This window comes from Salvelinus fontinalis, chromosome 26 (assembly GCF_029448725.1).
Source record: "Salvelinus fontinalis isolate EN_2023a chromosome 26, ASM2944872v1, whole genome shotgun sequence".
Classification (NCBI taxonomy): domain Eukaryota; kingdom Metazoa; phylum Chordata; class Actinopteri; order Salmoniformes; family Salmonidae; genus Salvelinus; species Salvelinus fontinalis.
In genome coordinates this window covers 28,458,176-28,480,300 of record NC_074690.1, presented here as the reverse complement: position 1 = coordinate 28,480,300, position 22,125 = coordinate 28,458,176, and positions in this window count along the sequence as shown.

Below are 22,125 nucleotides of genomic sequence, written 5' to 3'. Positions count from 1 at the left end.
TTAACTAATTACGTGACTTCTGAAGGTAATTGGTTGCACCAGATCTTATTTAAGGGCTTCATAGCAAAAGGGGTGAATACATATGCACGCACCACTTTTCATCATTTATTGATTTTAAAATTTTTGAAACAAGTAATTTTTTTCGTTTCACTTCACCAATTTGGACTATTTGTTGTATGTTCATTACGTGAAATCCCCCCCAAAATCCATTTCAATTACAGGTTGTAATGCAACAAAATAGGAAAAATGCCAAGGGGGATGTCACGCCCTGACCTTAGAGAGCCTTTATATTCTCTATTTTGGTTAGGTCAGGGTGTGACTAGGGTGGGTACTCTAGATTTTGTATTTCTATGTTGGCCTGGTATGGTTCCCAATCAGAGGCAGCTGTCTATCGTTGTCTCTGATTGGGGATAATATTTAGGCAGCCTTTTCCCAACTGTTGTTTGTGGGATCTTATTTTTGTGTAGTGCCTGTGAGCATTCCATTTGGCGCCCTGCAGTTTCACTGGCTGTTGACGAGGTGGGTATGTGGGACACTACCGTCCCACGTACCCTAGAGAGGTTAATAAGTCTCTTCCACCAGAGCGAGTCTGACCACAAATCAGAGACCACTATGATGATACACCAAATGTGTTTGATGGATCGCGGGAAAGGAGCAGGAATAGGCTTTTGTAGGCTAATCACACTGCTGCTCTCTCATTTAGCTATATGCATATTACGGATTGTGGTTGTTGTGGATGGCTGTTCACAAATCTAAATGTCTGTTTTAAACCAATATTGGTTGATTCAAGATGTTTAAGCTGCCTATCAATCATTGTTTTTAAAATCAGTGAACAGCCAGTGAAAATGAGCTCTTGCAACAGCTGCATAGTGCAGATCCCAGCCTATGGAATACAAGTGTGGCTTTTTAATTTAAAATCCGTAGGCCTAATGGAGACATGCTCTAACTCGCACATGTTTGATAGACATAAATATGGCAATATGTAGTTGCTACATTAATGTTTGGACTTATAAATTATATTTACAGTACCAGTCAAAAGTTTGGACACACCTACTCCTTCAAGGGTTTTCTTTGTTTTTTTACTATTTTCTACATTGTATATAGATATATCATTGATTCTTTAAGAATATCACTTATAAATGCCTCATGAGCTTAGTTCAACTGTCACACTCCATGAGAACCCACAATATATGTTTGTAAACATTGGAAATATAAACAGACACTGTATAGACTTATAACATTTTAAAACAATCATTTTGATATCATGGATGTTCAGTCCTTGCATCCATAGCTCTGTATATTAATCTGAGAGTGGTTACATTTCTCCAGGCCCATCCCTCAGCTTTTTACCAAAACAGAGGTGGGGCGACCATTTTGTTATTGTTTCATCTGTGGATTTGCCCTTTAAACAGCTGCATATTATCAAGATATCAAAGTGTCACCAACAAAAAGATAAAACAATAGGCCTATAGTAAATGCAGCACATGGCATTCATTTTCCACATGTAAATAGCACTTTTTAGTAGTGCTCAAAGCATGCCATTCCGTGAGCGCAGAAATTATTTTACAACTCGAATCAATGAGCCCAATCAGTAATAAGCTAATAAATCCTTAGTTTTGGGGTTATGCTGAGGTAAAACAATTTGGCTAATCTATACTTCCATATTGGAATTCTGTTAGACTTTCGTTTTTAATGTAAAAGATATAATTGAATCGTATTATTATATGTAGTAGAAAGCGATGGGTTAGAAGAAGCCTACATAACCAACCCATAAAGTAAAATGTAACATCCATATACGTCCAGCTATATAAACTTTAACATTGATTTATCCTGCAATAGATGTTGTTCAATTGGTAACATACATTTTTGTCAAAGGGAAAGTAATCTAAAAGTAACTGAATGTAATCAGATTATGTTACTGATTACAATTTTGGACAGGTAACGGATTACGCACACACAGACAGACAGAGAGAGAGACAGAGAGAGAGAGAGACAGAGAGACAGAGAGACAGAGACAGAGATGAGAGAGAAATGTTGATACTTTACAAGACAACCACACTAGAGAATCTCCTTCTCCTATTATCCTAACCATTTCTCCGCCCCAGCTGTGGTCTCTTCGGGGGAAAAACATGGACCGAGTTTTGTGCTGTGTGGTTCCATTTGTCAGTTCAACATGTCCCTGAGCATCACTCAAGGTTCTATTTTTGGCTTGCTGTTTCAATTCCCCTGTATAGTCATGGGCCTGACATTGGATTACTCCTAAATGGTGATTCAATGCAATTGTAAAACAAGGCTATGAAAATGATGCAAACACAAAAGGCTTGTCCACAAGTGGAAGAACTGAAAGCCTCTATTGTTCTACACTCTTAGAAAAAAGGCTTCCAAAAGGGTTATTTGGCCGTCCCCATAGGTTCTACCTGGAACCAAAAAGGGATCTTCAAAGAGTTATCCTATGGAGACAGCAGAAGAACCCTTTTAGGTTCTAGATAGCACCTTTTTTGAGAGTGTGCTATTCATTTTCATGAATTTCTCTCTTGAGGGGGTGCTGCACAGAATCAGATGTTGACGTTTGATGTTTTGTTTCAATCATGGTAGATGTTTTATTTGTAGCAACAGTTAGATGAGATACTGTAGGGATGAATAATGATTAACTGTCCGTTGACTAGTGTACTGCTTATCAAAATATGGTGGAAAAAATATGTAGTGTGATTTAGAGCCGTGAAATGAAGCGTAAGGTTATTTTTTGTTGTGGCAACAGATTTAGATTGCTGAGTGAGAAGCAACGCCTCTCAAATTCTTAATTGCTCGAACAATTAAAAGAATGTAAAAAATAACATGAGAAAAGTAAGGGCTGGAACAATTGGATAATGCCTCATTTATGGAGAAAGTGATTTGATGAATCAAAAATAACTGATAAAAAGCTGTTGAATAACAGGAAGCTAAAATATCTGTTTTATATGTGTTGAATTTAGTAAAGACAGAATGATGTGCTGGGTAAATTGTGTCACTGCAGTCTCCTGGTAGGATGTGATGTGCTATAGTGTACTCTGGGCTTCTATATCTCTGTGCTCAGAGGAAGACCGTAGCTTTGTGACTAGATGGTATACAGCTATGAACGGAAGCAAAAATCGTGTGATTTGGTGCTTTTTGTTGCTATGGCAACAGCTAGCTATAGAGGGAAGATAGTTAGCTAGCATAGTTAGTGTCCCTAGTAGGTGAGGTAAGAAAATATATCTAACTGGTTTCCCCATTCATCTGTGATGACAGTTAGCTAGTGCTCCTAATGGATGTCAACGAGGCACGCCAATTAGCTAACGTTACTGCCCTTGGCAAGCCGGTGCGAATGACCAGTGCAGCCTTGCGAAGGATGCATCACAAATGGCACCTTACACTCTTAGGTGATAGGGTGTCATTTGGGATACATACAAGGTCATCTATTTCATCTATAGTGGGTAATGTTCCAACATATCTGTAAGATGGATTTCAACCATATGAGAAACCCACGTCTTGGCTCTTTGGGACAATGTAAAATTCAGCTTTGTCATTGTATGATAATTCCAGGACAGAGATGAGCTTGAGAGGAACAGGTTCATACTCTTGTTACTGAAGCATAATGAAGCACAAAGACAAAGTAAAATGTTGTATTGCAGATGTCCTCAATAGCGGTTTACTACGGTTCCAAAATATCAGGATATGAGAGAGCTGGGCATTTGGGCTCTTGGGACTGTGTGGACTGTGGAAGACAGACAGCTTTGTCATTCTATCAAATGAATGTGTAAATTATCTGATAGGATGATTTGTTAAGACAGGTTAAGCTATGCCCTATTATAGCGTTAGGGGACATGACCTCATATTTTGTCAGTTTAGGGATACAACATGAATTGTTCTTAAAAATGTTCCATGGTCGATCACCAATTCAATAGATAGGTTGTAGGAAGCTTCCGTAGCTGTCACTAGTCTAATGTATACTCATTTAACTATGCAACATTCCCCAAAGATCAAATGTCATTTAATCCAAAGCAGCCTAAACTGCACTATTATTCTAATGCATGGAGATATGCAGTAGCATGCACAGTATTGGTATTGTTCAACTCTAACCTTAAGCACATGGCCTCTGAACATTGCGACTGCAATATATGTTAAAACAATCTTGGGCCCCTCGCAATAATACCTCATTGTAGTGTTAATATTATGTAAAATTACACAGTAGTAATTTACAGTAGTATTACCACGTCAACAACTTTTCGGTTGTGACATACAGTGCCAAGTAGTAAACTCAGCAAAAAAAGAAACGTCCTCTCACTGTCAACTGCATTTATTTTCAGCAAATTTAACATGTGTAAATATTTGTATAAACATAAGATTCAACAACTGAGTCATAAACCGATCAAGTTCCACAGACATGTGACTAACAGAAATGGAATAATGTGTCCCTGAACAAAGGGAGGGTCAAAATCAAAAGTAACCGTCAGCATCTGGTGAGACCACCAGCTGCATTAAGTACTGCAGTGCATCTCCTCCTCATGGACTGCACCAGATTTGCCAGTATTACCCCACTCTTCCACCAAGGCACCTGCAAGTTCCTGGACTTTCCTGGCGGGAATGGCCCTAGCCCTCAGCCTCTGATCCAACAGGTCCTAAACATGCTCGATGGGATTGAGATCCGGGCTCTTCGCTGGCCATGGCAGAACACTGACATACCTGTCTTGCAAGAAATCACGCGCACAACGAGCAGTATGGCTGGCGGCATTGTCATGCCGGAGGGTCATGTCAGGATGAGCCTGCAGGAAGGGTACCACATGAGTGAGGAGGATGTCTTCCCTGTAATGCACAGCATTGAGATTGCCTGCAATGACAACAAGCTCAGTCCGATGATGCTGTGACACACCGCCCCAGACCATGACGGACCCTCCACCTCCAAATCAATCCCGCTCCAGAGTACAGGCCTCGGTGTAACGCTCATTCCTCCGACGATAAATGCAAATCTGACCACCAGACAAAACCTTGACTCGTCAGTGAAGAGTACTTTTTGCCAGTCCTGTCTGGTCCAGCAATGGTGGGTTTGTGCCCATCGGCGATGTTGTTGCCAGTGATATCTGGTGAGAACCTGCCTTACAACAAGCCTACAAGCCCTCAGTCCAGCCTCTCTCAGCCTTTGGACAGTCTGAGCATGATGGAGGGATTGTGCATTCCTGGTGTAACTCGGGCAGTTGTTGCCATCCTGTACCTGTCCCGCTGGTGTGATGTTCGGATGTACCAATCCTGTGCAGGTGTTGTTACACGTGGTCTGCTACTGCGAGGATGATCAGCTGTCCGTCCTGTCACCCTGTAGCGCTGTCTTAGGCGTCTCACAGTACGGACATTGCAATTTATTGCCATGGCCACATCTGTTGTCCTCATGTGTCCTTGCAGCATGACTAAGGCACATTGACACAGATGAGCAGAGACCCTTTGCCTCTTTCTTTTTGTGTTTTTCAGAGTCAGTAGAAAGGCCTCTTTAGTGTCCCAAGTTTTCATAACTGTGACCTTAATTGCCTCTGTAAGCTGTTTGTGTCTTAATGACCGTTCCACAGGTGCATGTTCATTAATTGTTATGGTTCATTGAACAAGCATGGGAAACAATGTTTAAACCCTTTACAACAAAGATCTGTGAAGTTATTTGTATTTTTGCAAATTATCTTTCAAAGACAGGGTCCTGAAAAAGGGACATTTCTTTTTTTGCTGAGTTTATTATGCACACAACTTGTAAAGTTGAAAAAGTTCTGGAACGCCGATAGTAAAAGCTTATTAACTTTCTAAGAAATGTTCTATACATTTGTTACGTTCCCCAGCAAGGAAACCAAAACCTTCACTCAAACAGAAGGGGTAACTAACTAAGAGTCATTGACCAACATCAAAACGAAACAGTTGGAGTTCTGAAAGACACTTATGGGGGTGTCCACTGAAAGTTGACTCCCAACAAAAACTAGAACCGAAAAGACACCCACCATGTTCGCCCACTAAATTTGCCCACTAAGAGGCAAACAGAACTAAAACCCACACCAAACTTAAAGACAGGAAGCAAACAAAAAAGTTGAGCAAAACAAAAACAGGAAAGATCAGACAAAGGAATGTTTTTCTGAAATCAAATAGGACGTGCCAACTAAAGGTGTTGACCCTCCACATCTCTTAAGACAACTGGAATACCTGGTCGGCCACTCTTAAATGGCACCTGGGCCAGCACAGGTGAAACACCTTGCCACTAACGAGATAGCAACCAAAACAGATGTAACGCATACTGACTAATGAGGTGACACCAATCGGTGCACTGTATGTGCTAACAAGCTATACATGATAAAATCCTCCCTCAAAGCATAAATGGAAAAACCAAAACCTGTAACTTATTTTAAAGGGCAACCACTGAGAGTAAGATCAGAATCTGATATTGTTCCATGATGTTGTGAACTGAAGGAGAGAGGAGTGTGTTTGTATAGTATGTCTGCTTTACTGCAGACCTGCTCTGTCTCTGATCCCCCAGCTTGAATAACACACCACTCTCACCACGGATTAAGGTGTCACCCTTCAGACAGATTAGAGGAATAGCAAATGTTCTATAGCGTTTGTAAACAATTTCATATACTACAGTTTAATTCCATTCAAAAATCCCTGGATAACATCGTTTGAAAGCATAATCTGAGGTATCAGGAGGGCATAATGTGATAAGAATAATATCTTTGCATAAATAACTGGTGACTGATACAAAGCCATTTGCCAAGTTTTGAAGACCGTTATTATGTTTATTATATGAGGTGGTTCAATTCATATTGGAAGTGAATTATTTCAATAGTGTAGCAGATCAGTCAATTACTCAAATAATGTCCATAACAAAAAGGCTGATCAAATGTATTTTGTGGGAATAAAGGAATTACTTTTAAATAGAGAGTGTGCATTCAGGCAATAAGGTGGATGTTATTGTTGTTTGTTTATGATTGACTGGTTGCCTGCCAAATAGCTACAGTGCCTTGAGAAAATATATACACCCCTTTAATTTGTCCAGATTTTGTTGTGTTACAGCCTGAATTGATTAAATTGAGATTTTTTTGGTCACTGGCCTACACAAAATACCCCATAATGTCAAAGTGTAATTACAGTATCTTTTTATTACATTTTTTACAAATTAATAAAAAATGGGAAGTTGAAATATCTTGAGAACATGATTTCTTTATGACTACCTCATCTCTCTACCCCACACATACAATTATCTATAAGGTCTCTCAGTCGAGCAGTGAATTTCAAACACAGATTCAACCACTAAGACCAGGGTGGTTTTCCAATGCCTCACGAAGAAGGGCGCCTACTGGTAGATGCGTAACAAATATTCCAAAACATGCTTCTTATTTGCAACAAGGCACTAAAGTAATACTGCAAAAAATGTGGCAAATCAATTAACTTTTTGTTATGTTTGGTGCAAATCCAATACAACACATTAATGAGTACCACATCATATTTTCAAGAATAGTTTTGGCTGCATCATGTTATGGGTATGCTTGTAATTGCTAAGGACTAGGACGTTTTTCAGGATAAAAAATAAACTGAATGGAGCTAAGCACAGGCAAAAACCTAGAGTAATACCTGGTTCAGTCGGCTTTCCACCAGACACTAGGAGAGGAATTTACCTTTCAGCAAGACAATAACCTAAAACACAAATCCAAATATACACTGAAATTGCTTACCAAGAAGACAGGGAATGTTCCTGAGTGGATGAATTACAGTTTTGACTTATATATGCTTGAAAATCTATGGCAAGTCTAGAAAATAGTTGTCTAGCAATGATCTACGACCATTTTGACAGAGCTTGAAGATTTTTGAAAATAATTATGGCAAGACTAACCCAGAAAGACTCACACTGCCAAAAGTGCTTCTATAAAAGCATTACCCAGGGGTTTGAATACTTATGTAAATTAGATATTTCTGCATTTCATTTTCAATACATTTGAAAACATGTTTTCATTATGGGGGATTGTGTGTGTGAATGGGTGAGAAAAATCTATTTAATCAATTTTAAATTCAGGCTGTAGCACAACAAAATGTGGAATAAGTCATGGGGTAAGAATACTTTCTGAAGGCACTGTACATGTGCTCCTTCAGAAGACAGAAGAGTGAATGTGTACTGTATGGTTTGTGAGGAGTCTTCATTTGCAATCTCCCTTCACATTTGTAAAGGTTAATTGAATGCTGCCGTCTTACTATTTGCCTGAGGCATTCCTCTACTCTTGGCAGATCTAGAATGCCATTTGATTGAACAGAACCCGAATAGTGCGAGAACCTCTTGGCTTCACCATTCAATTCTGTGAGATTGTGGTGAAAGAGATTGGGGCTTGTGGTTCAATGCCAGCAGACTGCTAATATAAACACTTCGAAGGCTAACCTTGTGCCCTCATGCCGATGTAATCAGAGACCTCCCTCAAATGGCAACTTCTCACAGTCACATTTAACACAAAAGATAGCTAGATAAGGTGGAGGTAGATGTACACAGCTCTGATAACAGTGGACAGATGGAGATGGTCTGACCGCAATAAGTTGCTGAGGCCTGCTGGGATGGAACTGTCCACCAATTGGACATAAGGGGAGGTATCGAGAAATGAGAGAGAATTAAGAGAGATACTGAAACAAACTTATTTTCTATAGCTCTATACTTTAACTACATAATGATAATTTGTCCAATAAAGACCCATTATCAGTGGCATAATTGCCCTCAAATTATTACTTTTTATTACTCTGATTTCATCCTGATGCCAAGTTAAATAAAGGTTAAAAAAAATGGCATGACTTCATATACTTAAACCCCAGCATTGAGCATTCTATGTGAACCAAGTGTATCATGTGACACAGGCACCATATGTTGAGGGAGGGATGGACTGCTGCTGTTGATTTATTCATTGGTAGAAATGCCAAACGGTGTCATTTTCAAAAAGGATAATAAATCTGTCTCTCTCTCGAGACACATGCTTGGCACTGATTGGTCTGCTGAGGAGCTGATAATTACATTGAGAGATATGGAGTTATTGCAGTTATTCTACTGCATACTCAAATGTATTACGTGTTAGGTTTTAGATATACTTTCCTTTTTATAAAAAACGTGCATTTTTTCCATTGTGCTGATGGAAGAATTAATCTGTCATATTTGTTGTCCCTTTCTGAGCTCTAATGAATGTAATCTCAGTGTCAGCATATACAAAATCTGACCCATTTCACCATGTGAAGTGACGACTTTCCAAAATCATATCAACCAGAGAAGAAGGGGAGCAACACCCTAGCTATGAGGAAATCTAGCGTGACCATGGTTATTTTCCAGTATGTTATTCGGTTGAACCAGGAACAACAAAAAATAAACCAACCGCATTCTGTTTCCTCACTCGTGCTTGCAGCTCTCTCTCTCTCTCTCAATTGTCACTGTGTTAATGCATTGGGAGGAATGTTGCTAAAGCAAGGCCCTATGAGGTTTGGTGGACTGTAAATAGAATGGCTGCCAAATCAAATTCACCCAGGGCCCTCTAATGTTATATGGATCCCTTTGTGCCTAGTGTGTTTTGATCTGAGCTTTTCTGGGAAATTGGTGCAACAAACGCAAAGAGAAATCAAAAGATGGAGAAGTTGTCCTGTACTTAATCGTGGTGTTCTGTGCATTTCATTAGCTATTGTTCAAGAGGGGATCTGGTATATTGTTTTGATCTGGTATATTGTACGATATATTTTTTTCAGTTTTCAAAATATGTAGTGTAACAATGTGTCCCTTTGTATCCGTTTGTGTCTCTGTTATTGTCACACCCTGATCTGTTTCACCTGTCTTTGTGATTGTCTCCACCCCCATCCAGGTGTCCCCCATCTTCCAAATTATCCCCTGTGTATTTATACCTGTTTTCTCTGTTTGTCCGTTGCCAATTCTTCTTGTTTGTGAAGTAAACCAGCGTTTTCGTTCTCAGCTCCTGCATTTCCCAGTCTCTCCTTTCTCTCACCCTCCTGGTTTTGATCCTTGCCTGTCCTGACTCTGAGCCCGCCTGCCTGACCACTCTGCCTGCCCCTGAGCCTGCCTGCCGACCTGTACCTTTGCCCCACCTCTGGATTGTTGACCTCTGCCTACCCCGACCCTGCCTGCCGTCCGGTCCCGTTGCCCCACCTCTGGTTTACTGAGCCCTGCCTGCCTTGACCTGTCTATTGCCTGCCCATGTTGGAATATTAAACCATTGTCAATTTAATGTGTCTGCATCTGGGTCTTACCTTGATTCCTGACATTTCCCTGTCTCTCAAGCAACTGCACAAAACCAACTGAAAAGGCACGTTCTACTCTGTCCTTCCAAGAATAACACCTTGAAAGAAATTAGAAAAGCATGAACCTTTGAGCTGAGATGCTGAAATGTTGTACAATCCTTAATAATAAAAACGTTAGACTTAACTTTTCATTTCAAATCATTTACGAAACTAAAAGGCTTTGAATGATTTCCGACTGTCAGACAACTCCTACCATACCATATTGTTTTCCATAGTCGAACAGATGCTTTAAGGCATTTATGATAGCCGATGCTGCATGACCTTTTGTAGTGTCCAAAATGAGACAACAGATTTCCACATTTTTCTGTCTACAAAACAGACATTTAGCTGCACATGGCATTTAGCTGACAGGGCATTCTTCGTGTGTGTTATAACATTAATAGTGTCCTCATCCAAACATTACATTAATGATGGCCTTATTTATTCTGAAAACATGTGGACGGTCTTGTACACTGAGAATATAAGCCTACTGTATATAGTTGGGGAGTAAAAGAGGTCAACTGCCATAGTTTATAGAACTCTACCCTCCCAATCTCTCCAAACCAGAAAAACAGCTCCTATTTTCATATCAGTGGGGATTAAGAATGATTTACTAGAGAAGGAATAGTAAATCCTCTGGAACTCTGTACAAGGTAGTGTGGGGGTGTAGAGGGGAGTTGTAGCTTTTCTTCCGGTCATAAAGCATTTGGAGATGTCAAACGGTCAAAGACCTCCTTAAACAGTCATTACTTCCTGTATATCACCTGGCCATGCCTCACATAACGCTTCACTCTTACACATTCAACTGAATTAAACTTCTGGTATCTGGGAGTGATGTCTCTCCACAGAGGATGATGTGTAAGCAATGCAATGCACTCCTCCAGCCTGTCTTTTTCTCTCCCTCTCTCCTTATCCCTCCCTCTCTTTCTCTTTCTCTGTGACTATTAAAAGCTTGTGGACAATGTGGTTGCCTCGTGATTTTTTATTTTTTATTACAGGATATAAAACCTTTTTCAACCTTGAATAAAGCCCCTCGAGAAGCTGTAGGAACAATACTTATACTTAATCTGTTGATCGTGACACATTCTTTCTAATTTACATCAGCTTTCCTCTATGTTCGGATTCCTTAGTAATAACAGATTTATACAGGATTTTTCTTGATGTAGCACAATACAATAGCTTGAAATAACATTTGATTTCATTATAAATGTGGCAAGGAAAATTCATGAAAAGAATAAGGCTAACTTATGCAGGTGTTGTCTTATAAAAACTGAAGTTGGAAGTAACAGACTATGATTAGCTCTATTGTCAGTCTCCACGTCTCACCGGAACATTAGTTCTCACAACAAGGACTGCCGTTCTACTGGTTCACTACTTCCATGCTGTTCTTCCTCTTCTCAGCCTTATCTATTTGTTAACATTTTGAGTGAATTTGCATGTCTATATGTCCTGTAAATAGTTAATTATGGCACAATCAAATAGTAAAACATCCACTTTTGTAAATCTACATGTGATATTCAGTTAGTATTTTTTCATATTTTCAAAGGATTGCGTGTCCATTCATGCCAGTGTTTGTTGCTTGTTTGATTTTGTTGTACTTTCCCATTCTAATCCGAAAGCTGCAACATTGACCTTTTTGAATAATCATGAAACATATTCTTATATGGATTATTTCACTCAATTCTCTTCAAATCCAGCGTTTTAGGCAATGAGGGAAGCCATGGAACCAACTGTATAGTCTAGGCAGGCTCAGTGAAAATGCTGAGCTAGAAATAGCCACCAGATGGACGAACCCATCAAAAGCCTTAGAGTGCTGTAGGGGAAGGTCAGAGTATAGTTTAATAAGATATTACAATATCAATTAGAATGGACAATTCCACTCAAAATGCACACATTTTATGTATATTCACAATCTGTTTCAGACCACCCAGATCCTTGCATGGACCAGACCTCCACCCACAGAATTCTTTGAGTGGCCAAACCAATTCCCCCAATGAATGAATAAAACCCTTTAATCCTTGAATTGGGACAGGTTTCTTGTGAATGATTCAATTTCCTTGTCATTGTGTCAAACAAGGACATGACAGAGTCGGGCACTGTTTCCTTGTCCTGTTTCAGGTCAACAGGACCAGTGTGGGACAATGGAGGGATCACCCATGGGTGTCGACCAGGGACAAAGACTAAACATGGCCCTCTGCAGCTTGACGGGCATGTTGGGGGAAACATTCATTCCACCACAGGACAAAGGTTAACCCCATAAGGATAGATAACTTGTTGGCCCAAATAATGATAAGAACTTTGCATGTGAGTTAATATTTTCTGGGACAGGATTCATGAATGTGTAGTGTTGTAGGATTCCAATTCTAAAGATTCAGTTATTGGCCCAATGTTGCCAGAGCAGTATGTTATCCTGTATAAGGGTTGCCAGATCAGTATGGTTCCCTGTAGGATGGTCTGTGTTGAAGTAAATTCAACATGTATCCTTCAAGTGATGATGGCTCATTTCCCAAGTTAACATGCCATAGTATTCAATGCAGAATAATCAATTTGTGAGGGCCAAACAATTAAGATTAATTGGGTCAACTTTAAATTCAATCGTTGTAATTTTAGACTCATTTGTGGTTGACATCTAAATAACCTTATGACCTCTAAAAAGTACCTAAATTGAGCAATTGACTTAACGAATCAATGACAGACATATGCTACCACTCAAGAGTAATAGTGATATGAGGGTTAGATGGGTATAGGACCATCTGGGTACATGTTAACTTTGACCACTGGCCTCTTTCAGATATATTATGTATCACTCTAAAACTGGTGTACAACAGAAAACGTAAGTGTTTCTTATTGGACAAGTTCAGATAGTACCTGACCGTTTGCTTCCATTTCGTGCCTGATGAAAAAAAGTGTTTTATTGAAAAAGTTTGGTTACTAGGTAGCTAAATGTTGAATTTGGATCCCGCAATGGGGTTAGCATCAGTTGCTGGGACCGCTACTATCTGTCCAGTCATCCTGCCAACCAAAAGTCTGAAGAAATGCCTGGTGTTGCATCTAGCCTAGCTGCTAACTAGCTATCAAGCTGGCAAGGTTTCCTTAACAGCTTCTACACAGACCGTGACGCGGTAACCCTTGTTGCTGGGACTGAGGCTTGTGGCTGTCTAAATCCTTGCTGTTTGCTGCTGTTTCCATCTGCCCTGCGACCTGCCCAGTCTGGAACTGCATGGAGTACCAGCGTTAGTCTACGTTGCTACTATGGCATCCAAAGCAAAAGCCGGTGGGAGTAACGAAGAGGACAATGTTTCTCTATCACAGGTGAAGGATAATTTAAACAAAAATAGTTCTACAAGCAGTTGTTAAAACAGGAAAATGGCTTCAAGAGCTTTGTCTAAATACTGACAAAATGAACAAAATAATGGACTAACCAGGACCTTAGGAACAATTTGAAGTTCTCCTAGGGAGAGGTGGATGTCCTGAGAGATTTGCAGCAAGATGACAACTGTAAGTCAACACGAGATGACATCTGCACTGTCTGTGAATCATTATTAACAATGACTGGGAATACTCTCTGAGGGACAATGCAGGAGTAATAACATAATTGTGGAAGACATACCATCGTCTTTACATGAGAACGGGGCCAAGCCTGAGGAGAAAGTAAGAAAAATGATCACTGAAAAGTGCAGATAGATCTTTGGAAGATTGAGGTGTAGCAGGCACACAGGTGTTACGAAGAGTGGAACCCAAGAGCAGACTCAGATGAGGAGACTGGGATGAAGGAACCAAGGTATTTATTGAAATACAGGGGAAGATGGAGTGCAGGCCAGGGGAAGCTCAGGCGGATTGCAGGAAACCAGGTGCGGAGGCTGAGGCTGGAGCGAGAGGGGTTGGAACAGGGTAAACAGGTCCGGAGGGGGAATCCAAGGGAGCAGTAGAGTGGGGAATCCAGGACAGAGTAGCAGGATGCCGTGACGTGGGACTGGAGACAGGGACCAGAGTCAGAGTATGCAGAACTGTAGCGGAGAGGAGAAGAGCGTCAGGCAAGGAAAACAGGCACAACGGGATCTGAATAGTAACAAATGGTTAGAAACGTAGACTGACTGAGCAGAGATTACGATCTGGCAGTGTAGAAGTGGCAGGGCTGAGTATTTGTAGAGGTCTTGATTATGGAACAGGTTGTCGCTGGTGGGGTTCTGCTCTGACTCCAGCACACCTGTCTCCACCGACACAATCACACACACACACAGAGAGGGAGAGAGTACTGCGGGAGTGGTGGCAGGTCAAGGAGACACAGGATGAGCAGTAGAGGGCGTGACAGGAGCAGATGTTACAACAGGTCTCGAAAACCTGTAATCAGACCAGGTGACAGACCCAGGCCTGTCACACCCTGATCTGGTTCACCTATTCTTGTGATTGTCTCCACCCCCTCCAGCTGTCACTTATTATCCCCGGTGTATACATCCCTGTGTTTCCTGTCTCTCTGTGCCAGTTGGTCTTATTTGCTAAGTCAGCCAGCGGTTTTCCTTGCTCCTATTTTTCCCAGTCTCTGTTTGTTTCTAGTCCTCCTGGTTTCGACCTTGCCTGTCCTGACTCCGAACCAGCCTGTTCTGATTACCAGCCTGCCCTTGTACTGTTTTGACTCAGATCTGGTTTTTGACCCCTGCCTGCCCTGACCTCGAGACTGCATTTCGTCTGGTACTGTTTTGACTCTGACCTGGTTTATGAACTCTAATCCCTTTGTTAAAATAAATATTGGAGCTCTACCATCTGCCTCCTATCTGCATTTGGGTCTCACCTTGTGCCTTTATACAGGCTGATAATGTTCAAGTTCCTAAGGTTTAAGAACAAGATGGCTGTTCTGGAGAGAGCCAAGAACTTGAGAGGAACCAACATCTTCCTTAAAACCTTTTGTCAATAGGGGGAGCAGTTAGCATTTTTTATTTCTGGGTGTCGCCAAATTAAACTGCCTGGTGCTCAATTCTTGCTCGTGCAATATCCATATTATTAATTCTATTGGATAGAAAACACTCTCTAGTTTCATAAACCGTTGGAATTATGTCTGTGGGTGACCCAGAACTCTTTCTACAGCGAAATCCATGACAGGTACTGCGATGGTCTGAGAGCGAAGCTCTGGTCTCAGATCAGTTTTAAAAGTCTGTGTGTATCCTATGGAACGACATGAACTGCACCCGCCTTTCCCTGGATGTCAGTAACCAATGAGAAGTGGAATGGGCTTGCTACGTAGCTCTCAGAGGTTATAAAAGGCCAAGGAGTGAGGGTAGCCTTCCTTTCGACGCTGACCATTGCGCAGAGAGGGACCTCAGGATGTCATTTTCAAACGCTCAATTATCAACGTTAGATGTATCCGTCTGTAATTTACTTAGATATAGGTGTTAGAAGCATCATAACGAAGCTATTTTAAACCGAGTTATATCAGATTATGCGAGTATATTGCTATTTTTCGGAATTTCCTCAGTATTGCGCTTTGAGGATTTGGACACGTTGGGGCAAAATAGCTATTGTTAGCTATTGTTAGCTGCTATATCAGAAGTTGAATGCAACGTTTTACAACCAAGCAACGATTCTTTTGGACAAAGGACCACGATGCCAAGATTCTGATGGAAGCTCGTCGAAAAGTAAGAGCTATTTATGATGTTATTCCGTTTTTATGTGGAAAAATGTAAACTCCATAATGGCGATTAGTGACGCGATTATTGCAGCACTAGTCTGGCTGTAACGCACACTGTATGTCTAGTAACGTTAATTTTAAAAATCTAACTCAGCGGTTGCATTAATAACTAATGCATCTTTCATTTCATGTCCAACCTGTATTTTTTTTGTCAAGTTTATGAATAGTTTTTGATAAAAATATTTGTATTTTCAAAATGGCGCCGGGCAGATTGCTTGAGTAGTTGAACACTATTTCCATTGTGTAAGCACGATTTGTGCTGCTAAATATGCACATTTTCGATCAAACTCTATATGGATTGTGTAATATGATGTTACAGGAGTGTCATCGGAAGAATTCTGAGAAGGTTAGTGAAAAAATGTATATATTTTGGCGATGATAACGATATCGCTCTCTTTGGCTTGAATCAGTGCTCGGGTAACGTTTGCATATGTGGTATGCTAATATAACGATTTATTGTGTTTTCGCCGTAAAACACTTAGAAAATCTGAAATGTTGTCTGAATTCACAAGATCTGTGTCTTTCCATTGCTATGTGCTGTGTATTTTTAAGGAATGTTTTATGATGAGTAAATTGGTAATACAAGTTGCTCTCTGTAGTAATTCTAGTCGCTTTGGTGAGATTTGTGATGGTGGCTGCAATGGCAAACTATGATTTATACCTGAAATATGCATATTTTTCTAACAAAACCTATCCTATACCATAAATATGTTATCAGACTGTCATCTGATGAGGTTTTTTCTTGGTTAGTGGCTATCAATATCTTAGTTTAGCCGAATTGGTGATAGCTACTGGTGGAGAGAAAAAATGGTGGACAAAGAAAAATGGTGTCTTTTGCTAACGTGGTTAGCTAATAGATTTACATATTTTGTCTTCCCTGTAAAACATTTTAAAAATCTGAAATGGTGACTTTATTCACAAGATCTGTATCTTTCATTTGGTGTCTTGGACTTGTGATTTAATGATATTTAGATGCTACTATTTAAATGTGACGCTATGCTAGCGATGCTAATCAGTGTGGGGGGGGTGGGGGGTGATGCCGGATCCGGGTTTCTGAGGCAGTAAAAGTTAACGAGGACTATTCGGAAGCTGTGCGCCAGAGGTGGAAAGAACTTGCTGCAGAACTCTGCTCTAAAGCTATATCCACACCCATTGGATGTGCTGACCATAATATAATGGCACATCTAGAAAAGCCAAATATCCAAACACTAGATCTAAAATAGTGTATAAAGATCATACAAAATGTTTTGTACATTACTGGGCAATCTGAAAAGTTAAAGTCAATTGATCAATACTTTAAGAAAAAATATTTATTTTCAATTTACAATCTGTAGAAACAATGACATCGGAAAGGTTCAGAGCTTTTGTGAAACATCACAGCACAGTTGAAAAATATATGACGTTAAGAGATAGATGGGAAGAGGTTGAATGGAGCTGAAGGTTGGTACTAATAACAATATACAGTGCCTTGCAAAACTATTCATCCCCCTTGGCGTTTTTCCTATTTTGTTGCATTACAACTTGAAATTTAAATGGATTTTTATTTGGATTTCATGTAATGGACATACACAGAATAGTCCCAACTGGTGAAGTGAAATAACCTGTTTCTAAAAAATAAAAAACAGAAAAGTGGTGCATGCATATGTATTCTCCCCCGTTGCTATGAAGCCCCTAAATAAGATCTGGTGCAACCAATTACCTTCAGAAGTTACATAATTAGTTAAATAAAGTCCACCTGTGTGCAATCTAAGTGTCACATGATCTGTCACATAAACTCAATATATATACACCTGTTCTGAAAGGCCCCAGAGTCTGCAACACCACTAAGCAAGGGGCACCATGAAGACCAAGGAGCTCTCCAAACAGGTCAGGGACAAAGTTGTGGAGAAGTACAGATCAGGTTTGGGTTATAAAAGAATATCTGAAACTTTGAACATCCCACGGAGCACGATTAAATCCATTATTAAAAAATGGAAAGAATATGGCACCACAACAAATCTTCCAAGAGAGGGCCACCCACCAAAATTCACGGACCAGGCAAGGATGTCATTAATCAGAGAGGCAACAAAGAGACCAAAGATAACCCTGAAGGAGCTGCAAAGCTTCACAGCAGAGATTGTCCATAAGACCACTTTAAGACATACACTCCACAGAGCTGGGCTTTATGGACGAGTGGCCAGAAAAAAAGCCATTCCTGAAAGAAGAAAATTTGCAAACATGTGGGAGACTCCCCAAAGCATGTGGGAGACTCTCCAAACATATGGAAGAAGGTACTCTGACCAGATGAGACTAAAATTGAGCTTTTTGGCCATCAAGGAAAACGCTATGTCTGGGGCAAATCCAACACCTCCCATCACCCCGAGAACACCATCCCCACAGTGAAGCATGGTGGTGGCTGCATCATGCTGTGGGGATGTTTTTCATCGGTAGGGACTGGGAAACTGGTCAGAATTGAAGGAATGATGGATGGTGCTAAATACAGGGAAATTCTTGAGTGAAACCAGCTTCAGTCTTCCAGAGATTTGAGACTGGGAAGGAGATTCACCTTCCAGCAGGACAATGACCCTAAACATACTGCTTTAACTTCTCTAGGGTAGGGGGCAGCATTCGGAATTTTGGATGAAAAGCATGCCCAAATTAACTTCTCTAGGATAGGGGGCAGCATTTTCATGTTTGGATGAAACGCATACCCATATTCAACTGCCAGCTACTCATCCCCAGAAGATAAGATATGCACATTATTAGTAGATTTGGATAGAAAACACTCTGAAGTTTCTAAAACTGTTTGAAGTATAACAGATCTTATCCTGTCTAGGATCAGCGTGGCGCTAGCGGCACACCCCCCCCCCCCCACTGAAAAACCAGTGCCGCGAAATTCAAAAAAAAAATATTTTTAAAATATTTAACTTTCACACATTAAAGTCCAATACAGCTAATGAAAGACACAGATCTTGTGAATCCAGTCAACATTTCCGATTTTTAAAATGTTTTACAGGGAAGACACAATATGTAAAGATGTACATCTATTACCTAAAAACACATTAGCATAATCCACCATCTTTTATTTGTCCACCAACACCAGTAGCCATCACCAATTCGGCTAAACTAAGATATTTATAGCCCCTAACCAACAAAAAAACTCATTAGATGACAGTCTGATAACATATTTATGGTATGGGATAGGTTTTGTTAGAAAAAAGTGCATATTTCAGGTAGACTTCATAGTTTACAATTGCACCCACCATCACAAATGGACTAGAATAATTACAATGAGCAACGTGTTTACCTAACTACTAATCATCAAACATTTCGTAAAAATACACAGCATACACGAATCGAAAGACACAGATCCTGTGAATACAGACAATATTTCAGATTTTCTAAGTGTCTTACAGCGAAAACACAATAAATCGTTATATTAGCTTAGCACATAGCAATTAGCAGCCCAGCATTGATTCTAGCCAAAGTGAGCGATAACGTCAACATCGCCAAAAATATATTAATTTTTTCACTAACCTTCTCAGAATTCTTCCGATGACACTCCTGTAACATCACATTACAACATGCATATACAGTTTGATCGAAAATGTTTATATTTAGCCACCAAAATCATGGTTAGACAATGTGAAATGTAACTCAGCTGGTCAGAATTTGTCCTTGCGCCACTTAGACAGTGATCTACTCTTATACATAAATACTCATAAACGTGACTAAAAAATATAGGGTGGACAGGGATTGATAGACAATTTAATTCTTAATACAATTGCGTTATTACATTTTTTAATTTATCCTTACTTTTCAATACAGTTTGCGCCAAGCGAAGCTACGTCAAAAAACATGGCGTCCTAAGCCACTAAAATGTTTCGACAGAAACACGATTTATCATAATAAAAATGTCCTACCTTGAGCTGTTCTTCCATCAGTATCTTGGGCAAAGGATCCTTTCTTGGGAGAAATCGTCTTTTGGTGGAAAGCTGTCCTCTTGCCATGTGGAAATGTCAACTGCGTTCGGGATGAACTGAAAAGCGTGCCCAACTTTTCACATCGTTGCAAAAATAAATGTCCCAAAATCGCACTAAACGGATATAAATTGCTATAAAACGCTTTAAATTAACTACTTTATGATGTTTGTAACTCCTATAACGAGTGAAAAGATGACCGGAGAAATATAACAGGCTAAACTAACGCTTGGAACAGGAGAGGGTCGGTGTCTTCCACGCGCGTTACGCAGCAAGAAAAGACTTGCTAGCTAAAGGTTTTTTTCATTTGTAGGGCCTGTGAACGAGCAATCGACCCCGTTGGAATCGTCATCACGTAAAGGCATCCAGGGGAAGACGTAAGAAGTGTCCGTATAGTCATAGCAACGACAGTGCCCTTTTAACTGACTTCAGAAAAGTGGCCAACATTTCTCAAATCTGACTCCATGTCAGGGAAATTGCTGTAGAATGGGCTCTGTTCCACTTAGAGACAAAATTTCAACTCCTATAGAAACTATAGACTGTTTTCTATCCAATAATAATAATAATATGCATATTGTACGATCAAGGATTTTGTGGGAAGCCGTTTAAAAAATTAGCCACATTAGCATAAATAGTCTAAACAGCGCCCCCATCCCCAACAGGTTATTTAGCAGGCGAAACCCAGAGGACAAACCATTCAGATTTTTTTTTTTTGAGGTCACTCTTTTCAATGGATTTTCATTGGGAATCCAGATGATTTCTAAGGGACCTTCTTGCAGTCCCTACTGCTTCCACTGGATGTCAACAGTCTTTAGAAATTGGTTGAGGTTATTCCTTTGTGTAATGAAGAAGTGATGAAGTTGATGAAGAAGGGGTGAATAGTTATGCACGCTGAAGTTTTCTGTTTCTTTTGTCTTATTTCTTGTTTGTTTCACAATAAAACATATTTTGCATCTTCAAAGTGGTAGGCATATTGTGTAAATCAAATGATACAAACCCCCCAAAATATCTATTTTAATTCCAGTTTGTAAGGCAACAAAATAGGAAAAATTCCAAGGGGGGTGAATACTTTCGCAAGCCACTGTAACCAATCTTAAACATACTGCGTCCGTAAAACATATATAGGTTAGGAAGTTTTTTGAAAGAGTACAGTTTTAAAGATATGGCAAATGGAAATCAAACCGGATGGACACATCATAAATATGTGGGAGAGGTTGAGGGTAGAAAGACAAGATTTAAAAACAAACTAAATAATACTATTGTAAAACAGACTGTGCCCATAAAATGTATATAGAATGTATAAGTTCGAAATACAGGCCTAAGCGTTGTTGTTCGCTAGTTTGCTCCAATTGGGGGAGGAGTGGTAGTGTTGGAGGGTAATAAAGGAAATATATATATTTTTTAAAGATACACTACTGATCAAAAGTTTTATAACACCTTCTCATTCAAGGGTTTTTCTTTATTTGTACTATTTTCTACATTGTGGAATAATAGTGAAGACATCAAAACTGTGATATAACACATATGGAATCATGTAGTAACCAAAAAAGTGTTAAACAAATAAAAATATAGTTTATATTTGAGATTCTTCGAACAGTCACCCTTTGGCTTGATGACATCTTTGCACACTCTTGGCATTCTCTCAACTACCTTCATGCATTTCAATTAACAGGTGTGCCTTCTTAAGTTAATTTGTGAAATGTATTTCCTTTTTAATGCATTTGAGCCAATATGTTGTGTTGTGATAAGGTAGGATGGGGATACAGAAGATATTTCTGTTTGGTAAAAGACAAAATCCATATTATGGCGAGAACAGCTCAAATAAGCAAAGAGAAACGACAGTCCATCATTACTGTCAGTCAATACAAAACATTTCAAGAACTTGGAGAGTTTCTTCAAGTGCAGTTGCAAAAACCATCAAGCGCTATGATGAAACTGGCTCTCATGAGGACCGCCACAGGAATGAAAGACCCAGAGTTACCGCTGCTGCAGAGGATAAGATCATTAGAGTTACCAGCCTCAGAAATTGCAGCCCAAATAAATGCTTCACAGAGTTCAAGTAACAGAGGCATCTCATCATAAACAGTTCAGAGGAGACTGTGTGAATAAGGCCTTCATGGTCGAATTTCTGCAAAGAAACCACTACTATTTATTTATTTTTATTTAACCTTTATTTAACTAGGCAAGTCAGTTAAA